A 21,649-nucleotide genomic window follows, 5' to 3' on the forward strand; every position below is an offset into this window, starting at 1 on the left:
ATGGATAAGAAAAACTTAACTGACACGCTGTTAAGAAGATGCAGCTGGTTGTTATAGTAAGGAAACAGCTTAACAAAGAAGATAAGTCACAACAATTAGTTTTTGTAAGTATGCAGCTTTTTCAGAGTACGCCCCAGCATTTTTTCTGTGTAACAAGACTTTAATGTGTTTTAAGTAGTTTTCACTGATGTCTGTTACATACATTTAAGTGACACTCAGACAAGCAATCAAGATTTACAAGCAAGTAATATCTGCTTCTTTTCAATAAGACTCAGTTAATGAAACAATGTATTTACAGAGGTAAATCACCAGCAATAATTTCTAGCTTGCCAAGAGGTTGTACAACCTCAGAGTTGTATATATTATGGGTTTCCAAATTTATCAAAAGGCCTTTTACTGCTGCAGTCATTATAGATATACAGAAACAGCTGTCTGAGGATAACAGTCTTCTTATTTATTAGCTACAGCATCTAAACATCAATCAGAAATACCTTGGCCAAGAAGTTATCAACACAGCAAGTAAACTTAGGTCAAACTGGATAACTTCCACCTTTCTGTGGCTCACTATACTGCTGTACCCTAAGACTCAATTGTAAGACCTACTGTATTATCTTTCCTTGTTAGTTCTCATTATAAAATTAATATGTCTCTTTCTGATAACCTCTTTTTAATTAGCTTCTCCTCTGATTTCCATACAGGCCTAAATAATACCCAGGATGGCTGTACTTTTCCTTCAGTTTCCTAATATATACACATTTAAAACCAAACTTATAGCATCAGACACCTTCAGGACACTAAACAACTACCCTCCTTAAAACAAATCTGTTCACTTCAACAAGCCCATTGTGCAAGTTCATATTCATAATACTTAAAAATGACAGTTTTTTTTTTATCCTTGTCTTACATTTAACATGTCCTGTGAATTCATTACGTTAAAGTATTTCCACAACTTAGCTTGTCATAAAGCACAACTCATCTACTTTCTCCATACAGCAGTTGCTGCCCTAGCCAATTTTTTTTTTTCATCTTTAAACTTGAAAGTTGTCTTCCTATCATTACTGGATGTGATGCTAGAAACTACAACCTCCTTTAGAAAAGCTTTAGTAAAATGTGCTAGTTTATTAATTTGAAACATCAACTGACATACTACTGTAACTTATTCCTGTGATAGTGATAATGTGGGGCACTGCCAGCTGTGCCAGGGGAACAGAGCAGTGCATGGGTAATATATGCCAGTACAGTTAGCTGGAGTTTTGTTAAGAATTACTGATTTGTACAGATGCTTGTGGCAAAAATGTATTTGTAAAGTTGCTTGTGTTAAAATGTATCAACAGTGGGTCCTGCTAGCCAGAAAACAAATGTGCATGTATATCAGACTGTATTGTTATAACTGAGGAAATGTATATATTTTAACAGAGGTAACTAGAAAGGGTTAAGCTCAGTCCAGCTAACCTTAAGAAAAACAGCATAAATTCAGTAAATTCAATGACTTGCTTTTATCTCACAGGTCTGAATGCAGCCAGAGACACAATGTTTGTGAAAAGCCTGGGCTGAGATCCTGCTCTATTGTCCTTAGTGGTGAACTAATTGCTACCCTAGAGTGCCAAAGAATGGTTTGTTAGTTTCTTCAGGAAGGGTGGAAGTGTTGGAATTGTTTTACAGTTTCCAGATGCTGTAATAAACCTTAGCTAAAGTTCTATGTGTGTATTGTAGCACATGAATGCCACATCCTGGGTACGGTTCTAGTGAGAGGGTAGTGTGGGAACCACAGAATCAGGTGACGAGATGTGATGTCATCCTGTACCCAGCACTGAAATTGTACTTGAATACTAGTGAGAAATGTGAGGTGTACAGTCCATTTTTTGGAACTGACAAATCACTCATCCACTTTCATCTAGCCTTGCTTTAGTAAGTAACTCGTGAACAGTAATTATACTGCAGGTTAAAAAAATATAGTGAGATTTTCTAAATGTTGTTTTTTTTCTGTATCCATCTGAGTCTTTCCACCTGTGTTGTTTTTTTACATTTCCTGTAATTGAAACTCTTATTTTTATTGTAAATAGATATTCAGTATTTTCATGTTGTTATTTATTATTAAATATATCCAAACCTTTCTTTGTGGCTGATCTTTTAGACAATATTTAACCACTGAGAGCACCTGCATTTATTTAGTGGCACTGTGGCTCCACATTCCTGAATGTCTTGCTGCTTGGTTAAATACTACCATTTGAATAAGTATTAATTTCACTAAGTATAATTGAGTACTCTGGTAAGAGCCATAAAGTATCTGGATTTGGGTGTTCTTTTGGCAGTAAATGTATCTTACAGTCTGTGTGGAGATGGCCTAGCAGGTAAACTGTGCCAGCCATTCCCTAGTGTGTGTGTGGGGGGGGGGGGTTGGGTGTGGGTGTGTGTGAAAATCAAATCTCAAAGAGAATGTGTGTGACAGCTACTTTGAACAGGAACACTGAAAGCACTGATTTCACATAGAGTGTGGTGGATGACTTGGCTTGGAACATCCGACAGAGGACTCAACTCTATAGTGGTCAGTGGGGAGTCTTATTTGGGCCTTGAGAAACACCCATCTCCAGGACTTGAGTGTGCATTCCTGTGTCCTATTAAGGGAAATTGTGCTGGATCTGAAAATACTGTGTGTGTCTATTTCTCTCACAGTGAACATTCCCCACTGGTGTTAGTGTTTAGGACTGACGCTCCTTGATCACTGGCCCAGAAAAAGGATGTCACATATTGGTGGCAGTGGTGGGACAGTAATTGAACTCCTGTAGCCTGTAAGCAGTTGTCACTAATGGTATGTGTACTCTAAGCAGCCACAAGGTAAACATACAGAATTTCATTTTTTCACAACAGTTTTATTTATTTGTTTTTAGTTTAGTTATTTAGGAAAAGCAGGCAAATATATCAGCAGAGGATTATGGCAAGCTGACAGTGAATCAGTTCGCTAAGGTGTGCAAATCCAAAGGAATGGTGCATGCCAACCTGACTAAAGAAGAAAGTATTTCAGCCTTAGTTACAGCTGCAGCACAGACCAGCAACCAGGAAGACAATCAGTCTGGTGATGGGGATGTGCAGCCCTCAGAAACAAGACAGTTCACCTTTTTCTCAGATGACTTAAAAATCTGTCTGGAGTTAAAGAGACTTCAACCAGAGGCAAAATGTATGGAATTAGAATCGGCAAAGAGACTGCTGCATTTGGAGGCTGAAGAAACTGAGAAGCCTCATCAACATAAGAGGGACATGCTGACTTGTCGACAGGAGCATGGAGATAATGAGGAAGGGAATAACCAAACCCCAGAAGCAACAAAGGTAAGTAAATATCTTTCACAGCATAGAGAAGATGATAATTTTGATAGTTTTATTGATATATTTAAAAGAGTATGTAAAACGTATGATGTTGACCAATGGCTTTGGGTACAGTTGCTGACCTCCTTACTCCATGGTAAAGTTGTAACTGATGTTTTAAATTGTCTAATACTGATTGTTTAAATTATGACAAGGCTAAACAATGGTTATTGGAATGTTTTAAGTTAACACCTGAAGCATGCAGAAAAAAACATTTGTCAGCATAGAAGTAGGGCAGATGAAAGTTTATGTCATTATATTGTTGAGCTAAATACTTATTTTCACAGGAGGGTGAGTGCGTTTCAGGTCACCACTTTTGAAAGGCTGGCAGACCTTTTAGCGAGGGAACAAGCCCTTTTGCAGGTCATATGTACATAAAGCATACCAAGGGATGTATTATGCAGAACTTTTATTGACCTGGGATTGCAAGGGATGTAACAGGGTACTACAGGACCAGTGAGCAGTGCCAAAAAGTAGGCAAGGCAGGAGACAATTTCAAAGTTCCTTTGATACCTTTGCCTCTGATGGAAGAGCCATTTCAGAGGGTAGCTATGGATATTGTGAGGCCTTTGTGTACCCTAAGTTCCACAGGGAAGAAATATATCCTAGTGGTAGTAGATTATGCAACAAGATACTGTGAGGTGGTGGCTCTGTCCTCCATCAAGGCAGAGAAGATAGCAAATGTTTGTAAGATATTTTCAGCTGGGTAGGTTTCCCCAAGAGAAATTCTGACTGACAGAGGTACCAAATTCATGTCAGACCTACTAGCATGCTTGTTGGAGTGCTGTGGGATAAAGCACCTAAAGACTACAACATACCACCCCAGACTAATGATCTTGTGGAAAGGTTAAACTTTACACTGAAGACCATGTTAAGGTCATTTGCAGACCAGTTTGAGAGAGAAGGATAAATATTTGCCCCAGCTGCTATTTGCATACAGAGAGGTACCCCAGAAATCTACAGGTTTTTCACTCTTTGAGTTGCTGTATGGGCATAGGGTGAGGGGGCCCTTGGATTTAATGTGTGATGAGTGGGAGGGTGAGTGTGAATCATAGAAGGAGTCTGTTGTGGCATATGTCCTAAACCTCAGGACAAGGTTTAGGGAGCTCATGCGCTTGGCCCAGGAGAACCTGATAGGAGCCCAACTGCAGAAAAAAGGTCTGGTATGACAGTAATGCTTGAGCGTGAGAGTCTGCTGTGGGACAGCACGTTATGCTGCTCATTCAACTCAGACACAGTAAGCTGCAGGCAGCCTGGGTATGACCCTTCAAAGTGGTAAGGAAGATCAGTGATGTTAAGTACATTGTAAAACTGCTAGACAGAACGCAGGGGCACAAACTGTACCATGTTAACATGATGAAGCTTTATCATAATAGGGAAGCCCTTATGCTGAGTATTTGCAGTGGGTGGTAGGAGGAGTTTGAGGGGGATCTGGTGACTGATCTCCTGAGTGAGGCTCAGACTGACACCTCAGTGTAGCAACATCCCAGCAGCTATCCCCTACCCTGGTTAGAGAAATCCAAGCAATGTTCCAATAATTTGGCGACATGTTTACTGGAAAATCTGAGTATACCCCACCTGGTGAACCACCATGTGGATACAAGACCCCAAAGACCTATCAGGCAAGCCCCTTACAGGGTGCCTGAGTGAGTTAGAAATACTCAAAGGGAGAAGATACAGGCAATATTGGAAATGGGAGTAATCCAGAAGTCCAGTAGTCCTTGGGTCCCCCTGAGTCTCTCCATTGGTGCTGGTACCAAAGAAGGATGGCAGCACCAGGTTCTGTGTGAACTACAGGAAACTAAACAGTCAGAGTCAGATGCTTACCCCATAACTAGGACAGATGAAGCCTTAGAGCAGCTGGGTGGAGCTAAGTATTGACCACTATTGATCTGACCATGGGCTACTGGCAGGTGCCCTTGACTCCCACCACTAGAGAGAGGTCAGCTTTTTTGATTCCTTTCAAATTATATGAGTTCACAAAGTTGCCCTTTGGAATGAAAAATGTCCCAGTGACCTTCTAGAGGCTGGTAGATCATATCCTAGCAGGAGCAGGAGATTATGCTCTTGCTTCCTTGAGCAATATTGTCATCAACAGGCATCCCTGGCAAGGGCACCTTCAGCATGTCATGGAGATCCTGGGCAGACTGCAAAGAGCAGGGATAACCATTAAGCCCAGTAAGTGTCAGGTGAGTATGACAGAATTCTCCTGCCCAGGACATAGAATGGGGAATGCTAGAATCAGACAAGAACCAGCTAAAGTGGAAGGTATTCAAGCATGGCTTGCCCATGTTATCAAAAAGCAGGTGAGGGCATTCTTGCAGACAGCATGGTACTATAGCAAATGTATTCCTAATTATAGTACAACAGCTGCTCTCCTCACAGACTTGACAAAGAAAAACAGACTAGATAAGGTTGTGTAGACCCCAGCCTGTGAGCAGGCATTCCAAAAGCTTAAATGGGCTTTGGAAGGACCCCCTGTGCTGGCCAGACCAGATTACAGTAAATAATTTGTTGTGCAGGTGGATGCTTCAAACCATGGAGTGGAGGCTGTACTGAGCCAGGTTTCCCTATTGTATATCTCGCATTTATATCATATTATCAAAAGATGAAAATACCGAATGCTATTTCATCGAACCTAAAATATCTAAACCAGATATCGAACATTCAGAACAGTGAATTTTTTCCCAAGGAAAAAATTTGCTATTCCGAAACACATACACAATGCAAGCACACCTAAAAAACATCAATACACACACACATACACTTATATTCCTACAACTAACCCTACACTAAACTATACATACACTACTATCAATCCACTTACCTTAACCCAAACCCTAACCCTAAGGTCCGTCACTATCGCACACTCACCTAACCTGCACCCTAACCCTAACTCACTTATCCCGCCACAACCCTAATTTACCTAACCCACACCCTAACCCTAACTCACTTATCCCGCTCCCTAACCCTAACTCATCTAACCCGTGCCCTAATCCTAACAATCACACAATCGCACACTTACCTGAACCCGACCTGTAAATTCCCACCACTGTGCTGAAAATAGCGAATCCACAGAACCGGCCAACTGAATTCTTTCCCTAGGAAAGAATTCGGTTTTCTGCAGATTCGCTATTTTTATTGTTTGCTCAAAACGGATCGATATTAGAACATTAGAAGTTTTAAAACTTCTATGTTCTGATATAGTCCCTATATCTCAACTGTAGACTCTAACCCAGGGAGGAATGTTATGCAGCTCTAGGAAAAAGAATGTCTAGTCATAGTATGGGCACTGCAAAAACTTCAGCCCCATCTGTATGGAAGGAAATTCACTGTGGTTACAGACCCCAATCCCTTAACATGGGTTTATAAAGCCAGCCAGCAAAATGCCAAGTTATTAAGGTGGAGCCTAGGGTTGTAGGCATATGACATGACAGTGCAGCACCATAGTGGGGTCAGCAATGCCAATGCAGATGGGCTGTCAAGACACGGTATGGATTAATGTGATCCCAAGACAGGTTAATTTCTCTCAAGCAACATTCCCCTGGGGTCACTTGAAAAACTAGCTTGAGTCTTCAAAGGGGGAAGAGATATGATGATGTGACATAGTGCCAGCTGTGCCAGGGGGAGTAGGGCAGTGCATGTATAACATATGCCAGTATAGCTAGCTGGAGTTTTACAAAGAATTATAAGTCATTTGAATATCAACTGATTTGTACAGATGTTTTTGTTAAAAATATATTTGTAAAGTTGCTTGTGTTAAAAATGTATCAACAGTGAGTCCTGCTGGTCAGAAAAGAAATATGCATATATGTCAGACTGTATTGTTTTAACTGATGAACTGTATACATTTTAACAGATGAGACTGGAAGGGAAAGGCTCAAGCTCATCCCAGCTAACCTTAAGAAAAATAGCCTGATATTGAATGCCATAAAGATTTTATCTCAGAGGTCTGAATGCAGCCAGAGATGCAATGTCTGAGAAAAGCCAGGGCTTGGATCCTGCTCTATTGTCCTTAGTGGTGAACTAACTGCTACACTTGGGTGCCAAAGAATGGCTTGTTAGTTTCTTCAGGAAGGGTGGAAGTGATGGGATTGTTTTACAGTTTCCAGACACTGTAATAAACCTTAGCTAAAGTTCTATGTGTGTATTGTGAGACATCAGTTCCAGATGCTGACTCAGTTTCTACTGAGAGAGTAGTATGGGAACCGCAGAGTCAGGTGACCAGATGTGATGTCATTCTATAGCCAGCACTAAAATTATATTTGAATGCCAGTGAGAGATTTGAGGTGTCCACTCTATTTTTTGGACCTAAGTCACTCATCCATTTTCATCTTGCCTTGCTTTAAGGGGGTAGAAGGTTGGCATAATGGTTATGGTGTTTACCTTACAAACACAAGGTACAGGGTTCAATTCTCACATGGGGTAATTGGCTAGGCTTAAAATGGCCCACAAGGGCAGTTAGCTTAGTACAAACCTATGACCTATGACCCTATTAATAAGTAATAAGGGAACAGTAATTCTTCAGTCAGTTAAAATATAGTGAGATTAACTAAATGTTGCTTTTTCCTGTATCTGTCTGAGTCTTTCCATCTGTGTTGTTTATATATATATATATATATATATATATATATATATATATATATATATATATATATATTCCCTGTGATTGAAACTCTTTTTTTATTATAAATAGATAGTCAGTATTTTCATTCTTCTGTTATTTATTATTAAATATATCAAACCATTCATTGTGGCTGGTCTTTTAGAAATGTTTTAACCTTTGTGAGTACTTATTTATTTATTGTCACTGTGGCTCAATGTTTCTGAAAGTCTTACTGCTTGGTTAAACACTACTAGTTGTATAAGTATTCATTTTATGAAGTGTAATTGGGTACCCTGGTAAGAGCATTAAAGTAGCTAGCTTTGGGTGTTTTGGTGCCTGTAAATCTACCTTATAATCTGGGTGGAGGTGGCAGAGCAAGTAAGCTATACCAGCCTTTCACAGAGGTGTGTGTGTGTGTGTGTGTGTGTGTGTGTGTGTGTGTGTGTGTGTGTGTGTGTGTGTGTGTGTGTGTGTGTCTGTGTGTGTGTGTGTGTGCGTGCGTGTGTGTGTGTGTGTGTGTGTGTGTGTGTGTGTGTGTGTGTGTGTGTGTGTGAAAATCAAATCTGAAAGAAAGCTATTTTGAACAGGGACACTGAAAGCACTGATTTCATAGAGACGATGATGTAGGACCTGGCTTGGAACACCTGACTAAGGACTCAGCTATATAGTGGCCAGTGGGGAGTCTTATTTGCCCTGGAGTGAAATCCCAGGCCCAGGACTGGACTGTGCATTCCCTGCGTGCGCTTAAGAGAAATTGTATTTGATGTCAAGTGCTGCATCTGAAAATGCTGTGTTTGTCTATTTTTTTTCACAGTGAACATTTCTCACTGGTGTCAGTGGTGAGGATTGAGGCTCCTTGATCATTGGCCCAGAGAAGAGATGTCATAATTCCATTCTACTAGTACCCTTCTGATTAATCTTATAAACCCTATTATATTATCCTCTGCCATCTGCAAACTACTTTTCTTTAATTTGCCTTTCTATGAATTCTTCTTTCAGTCTAATTATCAGTGTTCAATATATATATATATATATATATATATATATATATATATATATATATATATATATATCTGATTATAATGCAGCTTCTCTTGAAAACCCACCATTTACTCTATGCTGTATTGAATGAGTTACCATAACCTAGTTTTTGCCTTGTAGATCAGTATTCCTGAGAAAATAATCATATATTTCCTACCATCTCATCTTTAAGAAACTTTGAAAACAAACTTATTTGATGAAATTCAGTGGTGCTGTTTCATTAAACCACTTTAGATTGTTTACTCTATCTTGCTCTTTCCTGAATCTCCATATTATTTACTTCATTAATACATTCTTCGTCTAAATATGTGTAAATAATGTATAGATTTATTATTTTCACAATCATTGCATTATTTATACTGTTTACTTAGAGCATATTTTCACACTCAAAAAAATGTAAATACCCAAATTTACAGTATTATATATAAAACATATTTTATTTCCTACAATTAGTTTCGTTGCTAATCACTACCCCTTGAAAGTTTTTCTTAAAGATGAAAACTTCTGATGCAAAATCATGTAATATTGATGCCACAATGTCTCACTATCTGCATTAATGTATAAGCTGCTACTTGTACTTGCTAAGTGCAGGATAAGGGAAGTCTTATAGCCATGTTTCACAATTTGTTTGCTATGTTACCCATGAAGAACACACTACAATGAAAATTTACAGATTTATGTATTTTATTTAATTATTTTAATTTGTTAACCGGGAAGGTTTACATGATGATTTACTAGTGAACCCAAAATGTAAGCAACTAGCTGTTCCTCTAAAGAAGTATGTTTTTTAAACAATGTTTTATTAATTTTAAAACAAAGATTGTACAAAATTATTTAAAGATAAATAGAATAAAAACATACCTATTTACTGATGTCAGCAACAAAATCAAAGATAGAAAACTAATGCATTAAAGTTTATCAAGTAAATCACTTAGTTTCGACCAAAATCTAAATGGGTGAGTAATATTGAAAGTATTCATATTGGTAGCTGACAATTCATTTTTACAGACATTTTTGCTAAATTAATGAATTCAGTGAAAGAAATAGTATGTTTATATTTCCAATTGTTTGTGACAATTTTTCTTGCTATAGCTAAAATAACCAATGGAGAGGCACCCTAACCTTTGGGATGGATTATGGAACTAAGGTATTAAATAAGATCAAGGAGTTAGAAATGATACAATTATCTGTACACAAAGCTTGGGCAAAATTTCTAAATTCAATCTAGAAAGGAGCTACTATTTTACAGTCCAATATTATATGAAACCCATCTGTGTTACAGACTTCATTACACCTCCAACAATTAATTTTCTTATAGTTATATATTAAAGCCACTTTATGTGGAGTTAAAAAAGCTCTGTGAAGAAATCTCCATCTATATATTTTCCAATAAAGAGAATCATTTATCTTCATCAGAAAAGGCCTTCTCATTAATCTTAGTTGATTAATTCCAAAATAATAAATATGTGGAACCACATTTTTCTATTATTTTATAAATTATTGATATTTATGATTTATTCTTATTTGAGTTACTATTGATTCTGAAAAAAACAAACTCAAGTATCTTCAGAATATGTTTTCTTTGAAAATCCATTTAGATCTTGATTTTATCACTAATGTATTTTTTACAAGATTATATAGTTAAACAATTTTTATTTTCTAAGCAATGTATTGCAAGAAGACAATTTGTATTATGTGATTTTTTTTATTAAGAATTGATGCTAAAAGATTAAATTTGCATCTCTATGGTCTAGCATTTTGTTTATATTAAACGTTCCCAAAAAACCTGCAGTATTTGATATAGGAACAATGCAAACAATAAAGCTTTAACCATATACTTAAAATGCATGAATCTTTTAAAATTTATAAGGATGTAATTAGTGAATGGAGAGAAATAGTATTTTTTCTTTTCATTTGAACATAAGTCTTTCAAGCTCCAGTAAATGTATTAATGCAAAATTTAAAGAAAGAGTCTACAACATAGCTGTTATTATTTATTAATCTAAAATGGATTTCCAAGTGGATTAGTAAGAGGAATTTAACCATAGAGATATTAAACTGAGATTAGGGATTTGGCATATAATTCAACATTTGGAAAACTTAATCCACATTCTTGACAACTTTTAACATGTCAGTCAAATTATATTCGTGGTTTATTGGGAAGCCAGAGAAAATTAAAAAGAGTATAATTATGTTATTTGTTTGTTTGTTTTTATTTACTTACTTCCTAATCTGTAGTGTCTTAGTCTGATAGTGGAGCTTTTCTCCTCGGGCCTCTGCTGAAAATGGACATGTATCCAGCCAGACTAGCCCGGTTAACAAATGTAAAATAAAATAAATAAATAAAATAAATAAATTCTTAAAGATTTTCTTAGGAAGGAGAATAATTAGTGATTGTAGATAGAAAAGTATTTTTGGTAGGATTATAATTTTTATTAAAAATCTATCTTCCATTGTAAAAAATGTTCCACTTAATAATTGTTTTAGTAACAGTGTCTATTAAATTACTATAATTTACTGCTGAGTCTTTTGCAGTAGCTTTAATTATAATTCCAAGATAATTAATTTGTGAATTGTCTCAGATAAAATTTTTGTTTCTTAAATAATTAACCTTTTATTAATAAGTAAAGCTTTTGTTTTATCAGGCTTAAACATTAAACTGGATGTGTTTTCAATGTAATTAATAGACTTGGATAACTTTTCTATTGAAGCTTCAACATCACCACTTATTATTAAAATGCCATCTGCAAATAATTCAATTTTACATGAACAACTTTTGTCTCTTGAGAATCCCTGAATTTTGCTATTAGATCTAATAAAGTTTGTAAAAGGTTCACTTTCTAGAGCAAATAATAGAGGTGACAAGGGGCAACCCCCTTTTGTACCTTTTAATATTTTGAAAGAGCCAGAAAAAAAAGAGCCAATTTTATTAAAAGATAATGAGTTACTATATAGATTCATTATAAAATGTATACAATCTATGGAAATTTTTTTGTTTAAGTGCTTTGAACAAATAATTCCAAATAATAAAATCAAAAGCCTTATTTATATCTAGTCTTATTATACTTAATTCTTCTTTTTGTTTTGTTCTTATTAGCCCACTCTATTAAATTATTAAGTCTAATTATGTTATCCTGAACCTTTCTATGCAGTATAGACACCATTCCTTAAAGTATAAGACCAGTCTGATAATCCTAGCATAATATGGTTCAATCTTTTTGCAAGAATAGACATAAATATTTTATAATCAACATTTAATAATGAAATAGAATGGTAGGAAGAACATTAGTTAGAATCTTTGTTTGAAATAGAATGGTAGGAAGAACATTAGTTAGAATCTTTGTTTGGTTTCAAGATAGGCAATTTTATGGATTATTTCCAGGAGGGGGTTGACATATGTTTAGCTTATTTAAAACCTTTTAATAGGATATTTAAAATATTCTCTGGGAATAGTTTATATAATTCTGGGATTGTATTATCAAGACCAGGGGCTTTATTTGGTTTAAGACTATTAATTTAATCTTCTAACTCCTTAAAAGAGAATGACATATCAATTTTCGGTCTTTGGTTAATGTAAACCTTATATTGTCTTTCAAAAGGTAATTGGTTATGTTGTTGATTTCTAAGTCTGTCTTGTTATTAATTTCTTCATATTTCCTAAACCATTCTAGAATGTCTAATGTCTAATCAGTCACTTTTTATTTTTATCACCTTGTTTGAAAATTATTTATTTAATATGATTGGCATTTCTTTATATTTATTTATTTATTGATTCATTTATTTATTTTCATAGATTTAACAGCCAACCGGTCTAAGCTTTTTGGGTTTATTGAAGAAGTTTGTAATTTTAAGTACATCAAAATATTTCTGATTTAATATTTTCAGCTCAGTGTTTGCTGACTTGTCATAAGGTTTTATATTGGATTTCAATTTATGTATATTAGATTGCAAAGATATCAACTCCTTATCTACTCTATTCTTCCCTACAGGTAAGCTTTTAAAGAATCACAGATAATTACTTCTGAAACCTCTCCATTATTATTAATTTCAGTGTATGGGTCTATTTATTTTAGACACAATTCTTTAAAGTCTTTTAATTTTACTATATAAGCAGCAATTCCCTGATAGTAAATCAAATTACTTGGCTTTAATGTTAACATAAATATAATAGCAGTATGGTCAGATAAAGGACATGAAGTTATCAATACATGTTCAATTTTAGTAAATAAACTACTAGAAGTAAAATCTTTATCAATGTTTGTCTGGGTGCCAAATCTATAAGAATAATGTGTAAAGTTGTGCAAATTTAAGAGAGTTAGCTGACTTAATATCAAAAGGTTTAGTTCATTTAATATCAAAGGTATCTCTCAAATGTTGACAATTAAAATGATCTAAGTGTCTAGCTACTTGGATAGCTTAGGAACTTTATCAGTAGTTGTGTCTTTACTAGAAAGAATACAGTTAAAATCTCCTTCAATAATCAATTCACCTTTTGTTTATAGGGTTATAATATCCAAGTATTTCTTAGCAACGTTGGCTCCAATTCCATGTAGTCAGTAAGAACTCACAGAAAAATATGTCTTTGTCAATTTCTATTACTGCTAAACCCAACATGTCATTTTTATCCAAATAGGTATTTAATATTTTAGGCATAGATAATGAATTGCTCCAAAGGCCCAGACCAAGGACAGCCACAAGGCATTCTTTATCTATGTCCACAACCTCAAAGGCAACACATAATTGTGTACAGAGCTCATTGCAAATGGAGCCAGCTATACTGGCTGATAAAATTCAGCTCTAACTTTACCCCTCTCTCCCCCTCTGTCTTCCCTCAGGAAATACAAAGTCTATGTTAAGGAAAGACCTATTGTACAGCATAGTTTAACTTGGTTAAGATATAGTGTTCTTTTTCCAGCAGGGTTGTCAACAAGACCAAGAAAAGGAAAATATTGTCATACCCATACTAGGCATTAGCCTTATATTATACTTACATGAACAACAGTTGGTACGTCAAGTCACTCCATCTTATCCCAATTTTCAAAAGAAGTGCAACTTTTTGCACAAAGCAAATTTTATTACAAAGTTAAACACTATGGTAACAGTGCACAATGTTTTGTTTATTTTTAAGCTATTAGCATTTTTAGTAGTGACAGATGCATTAATGCATTATTTTAAGCAATCTATTATATTTTTTATATATTTTGTTTTAAAGGAATTTTTAAGCATGTGGAATAGTGCACAGTCTCTTTAAAATGTTAATTGGTAGTGCTTTCTAATTAACCTAGGATTTTCAAGGTATATAAGACACCTGATTCAACAGCATGGTGTCACTTGATAAAGCTCAGAATTCCTCTGAGCGAAAGCGCTTGTGTGTTATTATTCTGTGGTTCTGAATAAAGGAATTATTTGAATTCGTTTGGTGCCTACCTGGATTTACTGAATCTGCCTTGGTGAACTTACAACAAGCTGTTCCATTTCCTGGCTGTGTGTGCATTTACTTCCTATTTTGTTTTAAAAGGAATTCTGTATGATTCCCACTCTCTGCCATTCTGCTATCCAGATCATTTAAGGTGTCTTCTGTTGCTGGGATCTGAACAGATTGCTGTTTTATCTCTTTTAACAGTTCCGTTTGTTTCTTGGGATCTTTTAAATTGTCCATTTTGATCTCAAGTTTATCAAACTTAACAGAAAGCTCCTGGATACTTCCCATTATGGACTGTAGTTTCTTTTTCACCAATTTGTCTTGACAGTTCACTTTTGAGTGCCTCACTCTGTCATAACAGACAATAAAACTCCTGACAGGAAAAAAAATCAAAGAAAAAAACATAAAAACTTGATTTTTCTTTCAAATAGTTGTCCAAGTTTGTTTAAAAGCCTCAAAGTATATAAGAAAATACATATTTGTTAAGTTTATATAATAAAATCCTGTCAGAAAAAAATAAATAAAGCAGAGCTAATTTGTGCTGTTAGCAGTTTGTCATCTTGGCCATGCCCCTGTACGTTTTTTTTTTTTTGATTACCTAGAATGATTTGTACTGCGGTGATGGTGCTGCAGTAACGTTGTCGCTTCACAACAAGACGCAAGATGTTCTCCCATTCGATTCTCAGCTAGACCGTCTTCTGTCTGGAGGCATACATGAATGGAGCATGCCTTCGTTGAAGGTTGTGCATCAGGGCTGGTAACTCGGCGTGTAAAAATCCACTACCAATCATTAGCGGACTGGAGTTCCACTGTGGCGACCCCTAACCGGGATAAGCCGAAAGACACAAACAAACCTAGAATGATTTGTGTTGTATGTACATTACTGCCAGTAACTGAGTTCATAACTGTTTGTGAGTGTAGTCATAAGGAAAAACGTTTTAAGAGTGAAACTAAAACATCAAAAATTTCAAAATTTTACTTATGTTTTTAAACTTCTTGCACATTTAACATCAGTAGGATATTCAGCAATGAAATTAACTATAAACCCATTCATTATAAATGTAACAATGCACTTTATATCTGCAATATTTTAATTTGTATTTACAATTATCTTATTTCTACTGCTGCTTTTTGGTTGTTTTCTTTCCTCTTGGCCCAAGTTGTGAGTGAAAAGGGTCACTTGGCCAGTCCATTCATCTGGTGATGAGTTAGGTAAATAGGATAGATAGATAGATAGATAGGTAGATAGATAGATAGATAGATAGATAGATAGATAGATAGTTAGATAGATAGATAGATAGATAGATAGATAGATAGATAGATAGATAGATAGATAGATAGATAGATAGATATATGGATAGATGGATAGATGGTGTACATGTAGTGTAATAATTGCAACCCCCGCATGTAGTGCAATGTTCCTTGCCCCACAATACAAAGACACTTCCCAAATTGTCACTAATCAGCCATCTGATTTACAGGAAAATGATTCACAGAAATAAGCTGCATTGTTTTAAGTGTTCTAGCTGTTAAGAAGAATACACTGGATAGCCTTTACAGTCACTTTGTATTCATGTCTTTGTTCAGTTCAAACCCCAAATGTTCTACACTGCTATGGAAATGTGGAAGTTACTTTGCTCTAATTTAATGACTGAAGTGTACCTTTTCTACTTGAATAAAAGGCAATTTACCTCAAAGAAGTACTTATATACATGACTAAAAAGTAAGAGGTTTATCAAGACTGCTATTTCTATTTGAATTTTACCGCTAAGAAAATAAAGAAAAGCAGCTTTTTCCATTAGTTTTGTTAAAAGAGTTCAGTATAAGGATTTGTACTTCGTCTTTAGCCCTTTGTCTAGATGCACTACCAATACTCTCAAGAGTTTGATGTAGAAATGACTGACTTCTATAGCATAGCTATCCATATATTTATTTAATAAGGCAAACAGACACGTGAGCATTTTGATATGAAATGGGTGTAACTATTTTGTTTGCATCGTTTAGTAAGAATACGCTGCTTAAAATACAAAATCTTCATGAGCTGTTGTACATCTGATAGATAATTGTACTTCCATTTATAATCCCTTCTGATGTTATCAGCAAGAGACCTCAAACCGCTGTATCATATCATGCTCTTTGTCCAAGGAGAAGAACAAGAACAGGCCGTCCTTTTAATGTGCTAAAATAAGAATCAGAGATGCAGCAAGTGGGGTCTTGCACAACTTCCTAAAGAAAAGAAGCTTTCACATGAAATACTGCATTATCTCAGACTTGATGAAGTTTATTTGCATTTAATTTCTCTTTTTCAAGGTCTAGTATCCTGTTCTGTAAAGTAGCTCGTTATTTCTGATTTGTGAAATAAGACCATCTTCAGAACAACTTAAGCAACAGTAAGTGTAATTTCCAGTTCATCTTGCAGATGCACTTATTTAACATAACAATTTACTATTTTATAAACAGTATACATGCAACAGAGCATGTAAAACAATACATTATTACATTTACTTCAATCAGTGAAGGTCTTCTGTCTGGGTTTTTTATGAAGTTTTTAGTATGGTTGTGTTAGAGAAACATAGAGTGCTATATAGGATTTAGTAAGTATTTATAACTTACCTCCAGCTTATAGACAGCTTATAGACATTTCTAATAACTGAAATGGATCATGACACAGCTACAGGATCATAGGAGGAAATGCCCCTTAACCTATTTCTGCTTACACTTAAGAAGACATGCTAGAAATGTCACCTTTTACAGATCTAAAAACTGGCAGAGATTATTTTTTTTCTTAGTCTGATTTTTAGTGGACACAGACAACGCCTTTGTACAGCAAGTTGAAAGTTAGTGTGTCAGCATACATTTCATGTCTTTATGAAAAGGGTGGATCCACCCCCTATTGTAGTTGTGTTCATGCTATGGGTTTCTTTCAGTTTCATACAATAATATCATAAAATGCAATATAGTGTCCAGAAACTCTTCAATGCCTTTTTTTATTTTCTTAGAGATCATGAAAGTTCAGTGTTTTTACCTGATTGGTGCATCTGTTTGAAATGTGTATCATGTCAGCTGGCATCCTATACAGTCTCATACTTACAAATTCATACTTATAAAGCTGGACCACATATAATCAATGTCATTCTTTCAGACACTCTGATGCTAATGTCAAATGGTCTTAGAAGTAATCATAAAATTAATTGCACCTTTCATCTGAGAAATGATTCAAGTACATTTGTCTGGTAACCTTTCCAAGGTAATTTGTCTGAGAACTACAAAACATGGATCCAGAAATGTAATGTGTCCCTTATTTTGAGTAAAATATTAAAATATCTTAAGATTTTTATTTATTTATTTTATGTATTATCATTTGTTAACCAAGTTGGTCCAACTAAGACAATGGCCCATTTTCAGTGGAGACCTGAGGAGAAAAGCTCCAATTCTAAATTACAGTCATACAAAAAAGAAAATTACATCTCTGAAAGAGTTAATACAACAAAAGACAATAACAAAATAGAAATGTTTTGTACAGGCTTTGTAAAAATGAAATAATGTACAGTATTGATGTGATGGGGAGGAAGCTAGGAGAAAACAAAGGAGTCATTTACACATAGAGGGAGCTGGAGAAGTTTTCCTTGGAAGAGGGGTAAGAAGAGATGAAGGAGAAAAGACAGTGGGTACAAGGAAGAAGTTGTAGGAATTCAGGTAGGTGCTAGATAGACAGGACCAGGTGTTCTGTAGGTAGTGCTTTTATGCCAGTTTGAATTGTGATTTATGGGGGATCATTCTTATATTGTAAGGAAGGGAGTTCCAGGAGTGAACAACTGAGTATTTATATAATAACTTGCCAATGTTTTTAGATGGTTTGTATATGTCCAGCAGTTGTTTATCTGATGAGCGGAGTTGACATCATGGATTATATTGTGATACAATATTAGGGGCAGGATGAAGGGTTGTACTGGATTGAGTGTATTATAAGCAGTTGTGGAAGGAGAAGTTGATTTGGGAATTCAGGTCATTGAAAAGATTTAAGGGCAGGGCAGTGGTGGGATTTATAGGAGAGGTTAGTAGTAAATTTAGTTATTTTATTGTAGGTTTGTTCTAGTTTGCTGAGAAAAGAAGACTGAAGATTTGTGAGGATTGGGACTGCATACAGTAGATTGGGTAATAGGAGAGATGAGGCTAGGGTGGGTTTTGATGGTAAAATGTGTGACCTGTTTACGTTAATCAGTGGAAGAAATCCTGACAGTTTATAATATGTGTTAAGAGGGAGAAAGAAGGAATACTGCAGTGCTAAAACAAAAGTTTTAGAATTACTAAGAGCAGGAAAAGAATCCTACAGATTCTGTTAATGCTTATGCTACTAAAAGGTTACCAGACAGATGCAGTTTATGACTCAACAGATCTCTGCAATTACCACCCAGTTGCTATCCTTTCCCCATCTCTAAGATTCTGGAAAATGTAATCAAATTCAACTTCTTGACTTTCTCAACAACAATCAAATTCTTTCACCTGCAGAACATGGCTTTACACCAGGTCATAGTGCAATGACTGCCTTAATCTCCTTCATGAATATAATCAACAGGGCTAGGGACACCAGAAAATCTGTGTCATCCACATTTTTAAGCCTTTCAAAAGTTTTCAATACCATTTCACACCCTCTTATTATAAATCAACTCTCACACACTGGACTCTCCTCCACTTCATTTAATTGGTTTGGATGCTACCTACCCAGCAGGCAACAAGCAGGTAGATGGAATTCTTCCCTTTCTTCTTATCTCCCCAACCCTACCAGTGTTCTCTGGAACTCTATATTGGGGCCCCTACTATTCAGCATATTCATCAGTATCTTACACTTGTCACTTACTCATGGCTCTCTTATTCAATATACAGATGATGCTACTATTATTTGTTTCACCAAATCTATCTCCAAGCTCCAACATATTACCCAACTAGCATTCTCCTCCACTGAAAACTGTCTCACCAAAAATCACTTGCTACTTAACCCTAACAAAACCAAACTACTTGTGTTTACCCCTAAGAAAAATACTCTCTTAAATAAAGACCAATTTGTCATACTCTCTCACAACCAAACTGCTATTGACACTAAACTACTAGGGGTTATAATAGATGGACACCTTATATTTAATTTGTATATTCAACACAACATTAAAAACCTCACCAAAAATTGGGCCTGCTTTTTAGGCACAACACTATCTTAAGCCTACTAATAAAAAGACACTTGCCATTACTTATCTACTACCTTCTTTAACATACAGTGCTCCACTACTCATCAATTTGCTTTCTACTCTAAAATCAAAACTTGACATTTGTTACAACAAAAACACCAGATTCACTACTAATGCCTCATATTCTACCCACCACTGCACAGCACTACACTCTCTTAATTGGCTTGAGCTACCACACTCTCTCTCTCTCCTACATACCATTAACAACAGCTCACAAAATAGTATATAAACCCACAGTATGTCCTGCCCTCTCCTCACTATTCATCAACTACATACCAAAAAGATCACTTAGATCTGAAAACCAACAGCTTCTACAGATTCACAAACCAAACCTACCAGCTGGCCAGCTCCTATACTCTTATTCTGTAGCCAAAACCTGGAACTGTTTTCCTGTAAACATTAGGTCAAACCAAAACCTAGCACCGCTTAATACTTCCATGCAAAACTACCTCTCCTCAATGTGGAGCTGTAACTGCTCTACTCCTTCTGCCTCTATCTTCCAACCTTCTCTACCTCCATGACTTCTTTCTCCCCCTTTATTTACTACCTTGTTAACTCCTCTTTCACCTTTTACTGACTTCTCATTTGCTTCTAACTGTAACGTATTCCTGTCTGCTCTTACTCAACTATTTTACACACAGAAATGTGTCTGCTTTTTTGTAGGAAATGGCAATTTCCCTGTTATCTCTAGTTCTACTTCCTAACAACTGCTCATATTCAGACACAAAATGCATCTAGTTAATGTCCCTGTTGTTTTTTCCTTTTTATTCATCTGTTTAAGTCTTATATATATGTGCATAAGTAAACTGAGACTCTGGAAGCTTTAGCTGAGAATCGAACAGGACAACGTCTTACTGTGAGGTGACAATGCTACCGCAGCACCACCACCGCAGTGTTTTGTATCTATGTATGCATGTAAATTGAAACTCTGGAAATAAGCATGTCTGTACAGTTTAATTTAATTGTTCAATACTGTTACATGTACTTGGTGCTTTTCTCCCTGGGTCTCCATTGAAAATGGGCTCTTATGGCCCAGTGGACTATCCTGATAATCAAATGCCAATAGATAAATAAATTAAAGAACTGTGCCAAAGTCAATGAACTGCAGGATTCATTAATGCATTGTAGAATTGTGTATGTTATCACAAGTGATCAGACAAGGTGAAGATTTCTGAAAAAAGAAGAATATTAAACCAATTTGTGTGTTTACATTGGGTGAGATTACTTTATTGCAATTTAAAGACCTTTCTGAAGAGTTTGATAAATGTAGAGTGAAGGAAAAATAGAAAGTGATTAAAAACTGAATACACTTGCATCATGAAATATAAAATAACAGGCAAAATGAAAAACAAAGCAAATATGGTCCAGGCAACCCAAGTTAGAATACTGATTCTGGTGCTTGATAGTGCAGTCATGAACAATGGGTGATCTCATCCCTGGGGTGAGGAGATAGGTGCACATGCTCAGAAAACATTTGTGCAGTCTTTTTTCCCTGATGGAGATTGGGGAAATCTCATGTAGTGCTGTCTGAGTGGTAGCATCCTGCTGACATATGCCTTTTATGAAAATAAGGGTCCCTAATAATTACTCAAACTTTTTAAAGTTTGAATGTTATATGGTCGACACCATATGATTGAACTTTAAAAAGTTTGAAGCTGAAAAACAACATGCAGGGGGGCTTGCCCCACTGCTCAGAGCATCGAGGTAAGTTTTTTTTTAATTATTTATTACATTTTCGATGTTTCAAACTTCACTCATATGTTCTCGAAAATATGAGGTTGGAAGTTTTGAAACTTCGAATATATAATATAGACCCGAAAATAAGGGGTAGTTCAGCATTGACACCCATAGTACCCATAATACGGTAAGATTGGGTGGAGAATTAGAAGAAAATACTTTTCAACAGCAGTGTGACACTGTCTCACATTCCCTTAATCATCTCATCAACCCTGGGCATGCAGTGGGATTAGCCCGAGGCTA

Source organism: Protopterus annectens, chromosome 14.part0 (assembly GCF_019279795.1).
Source record: "Protopterus annectens isolate FY-2018-M chromosome 14.part0, PAN1.0, whole genome shotgun sequence".
In the NCBI taxonomy this organism is placed as follows: Eukaryota; Metazoa; Chordata; order Ceratodontiformes; family Protopteridae; genus Protopterus; species Protopterus annectens.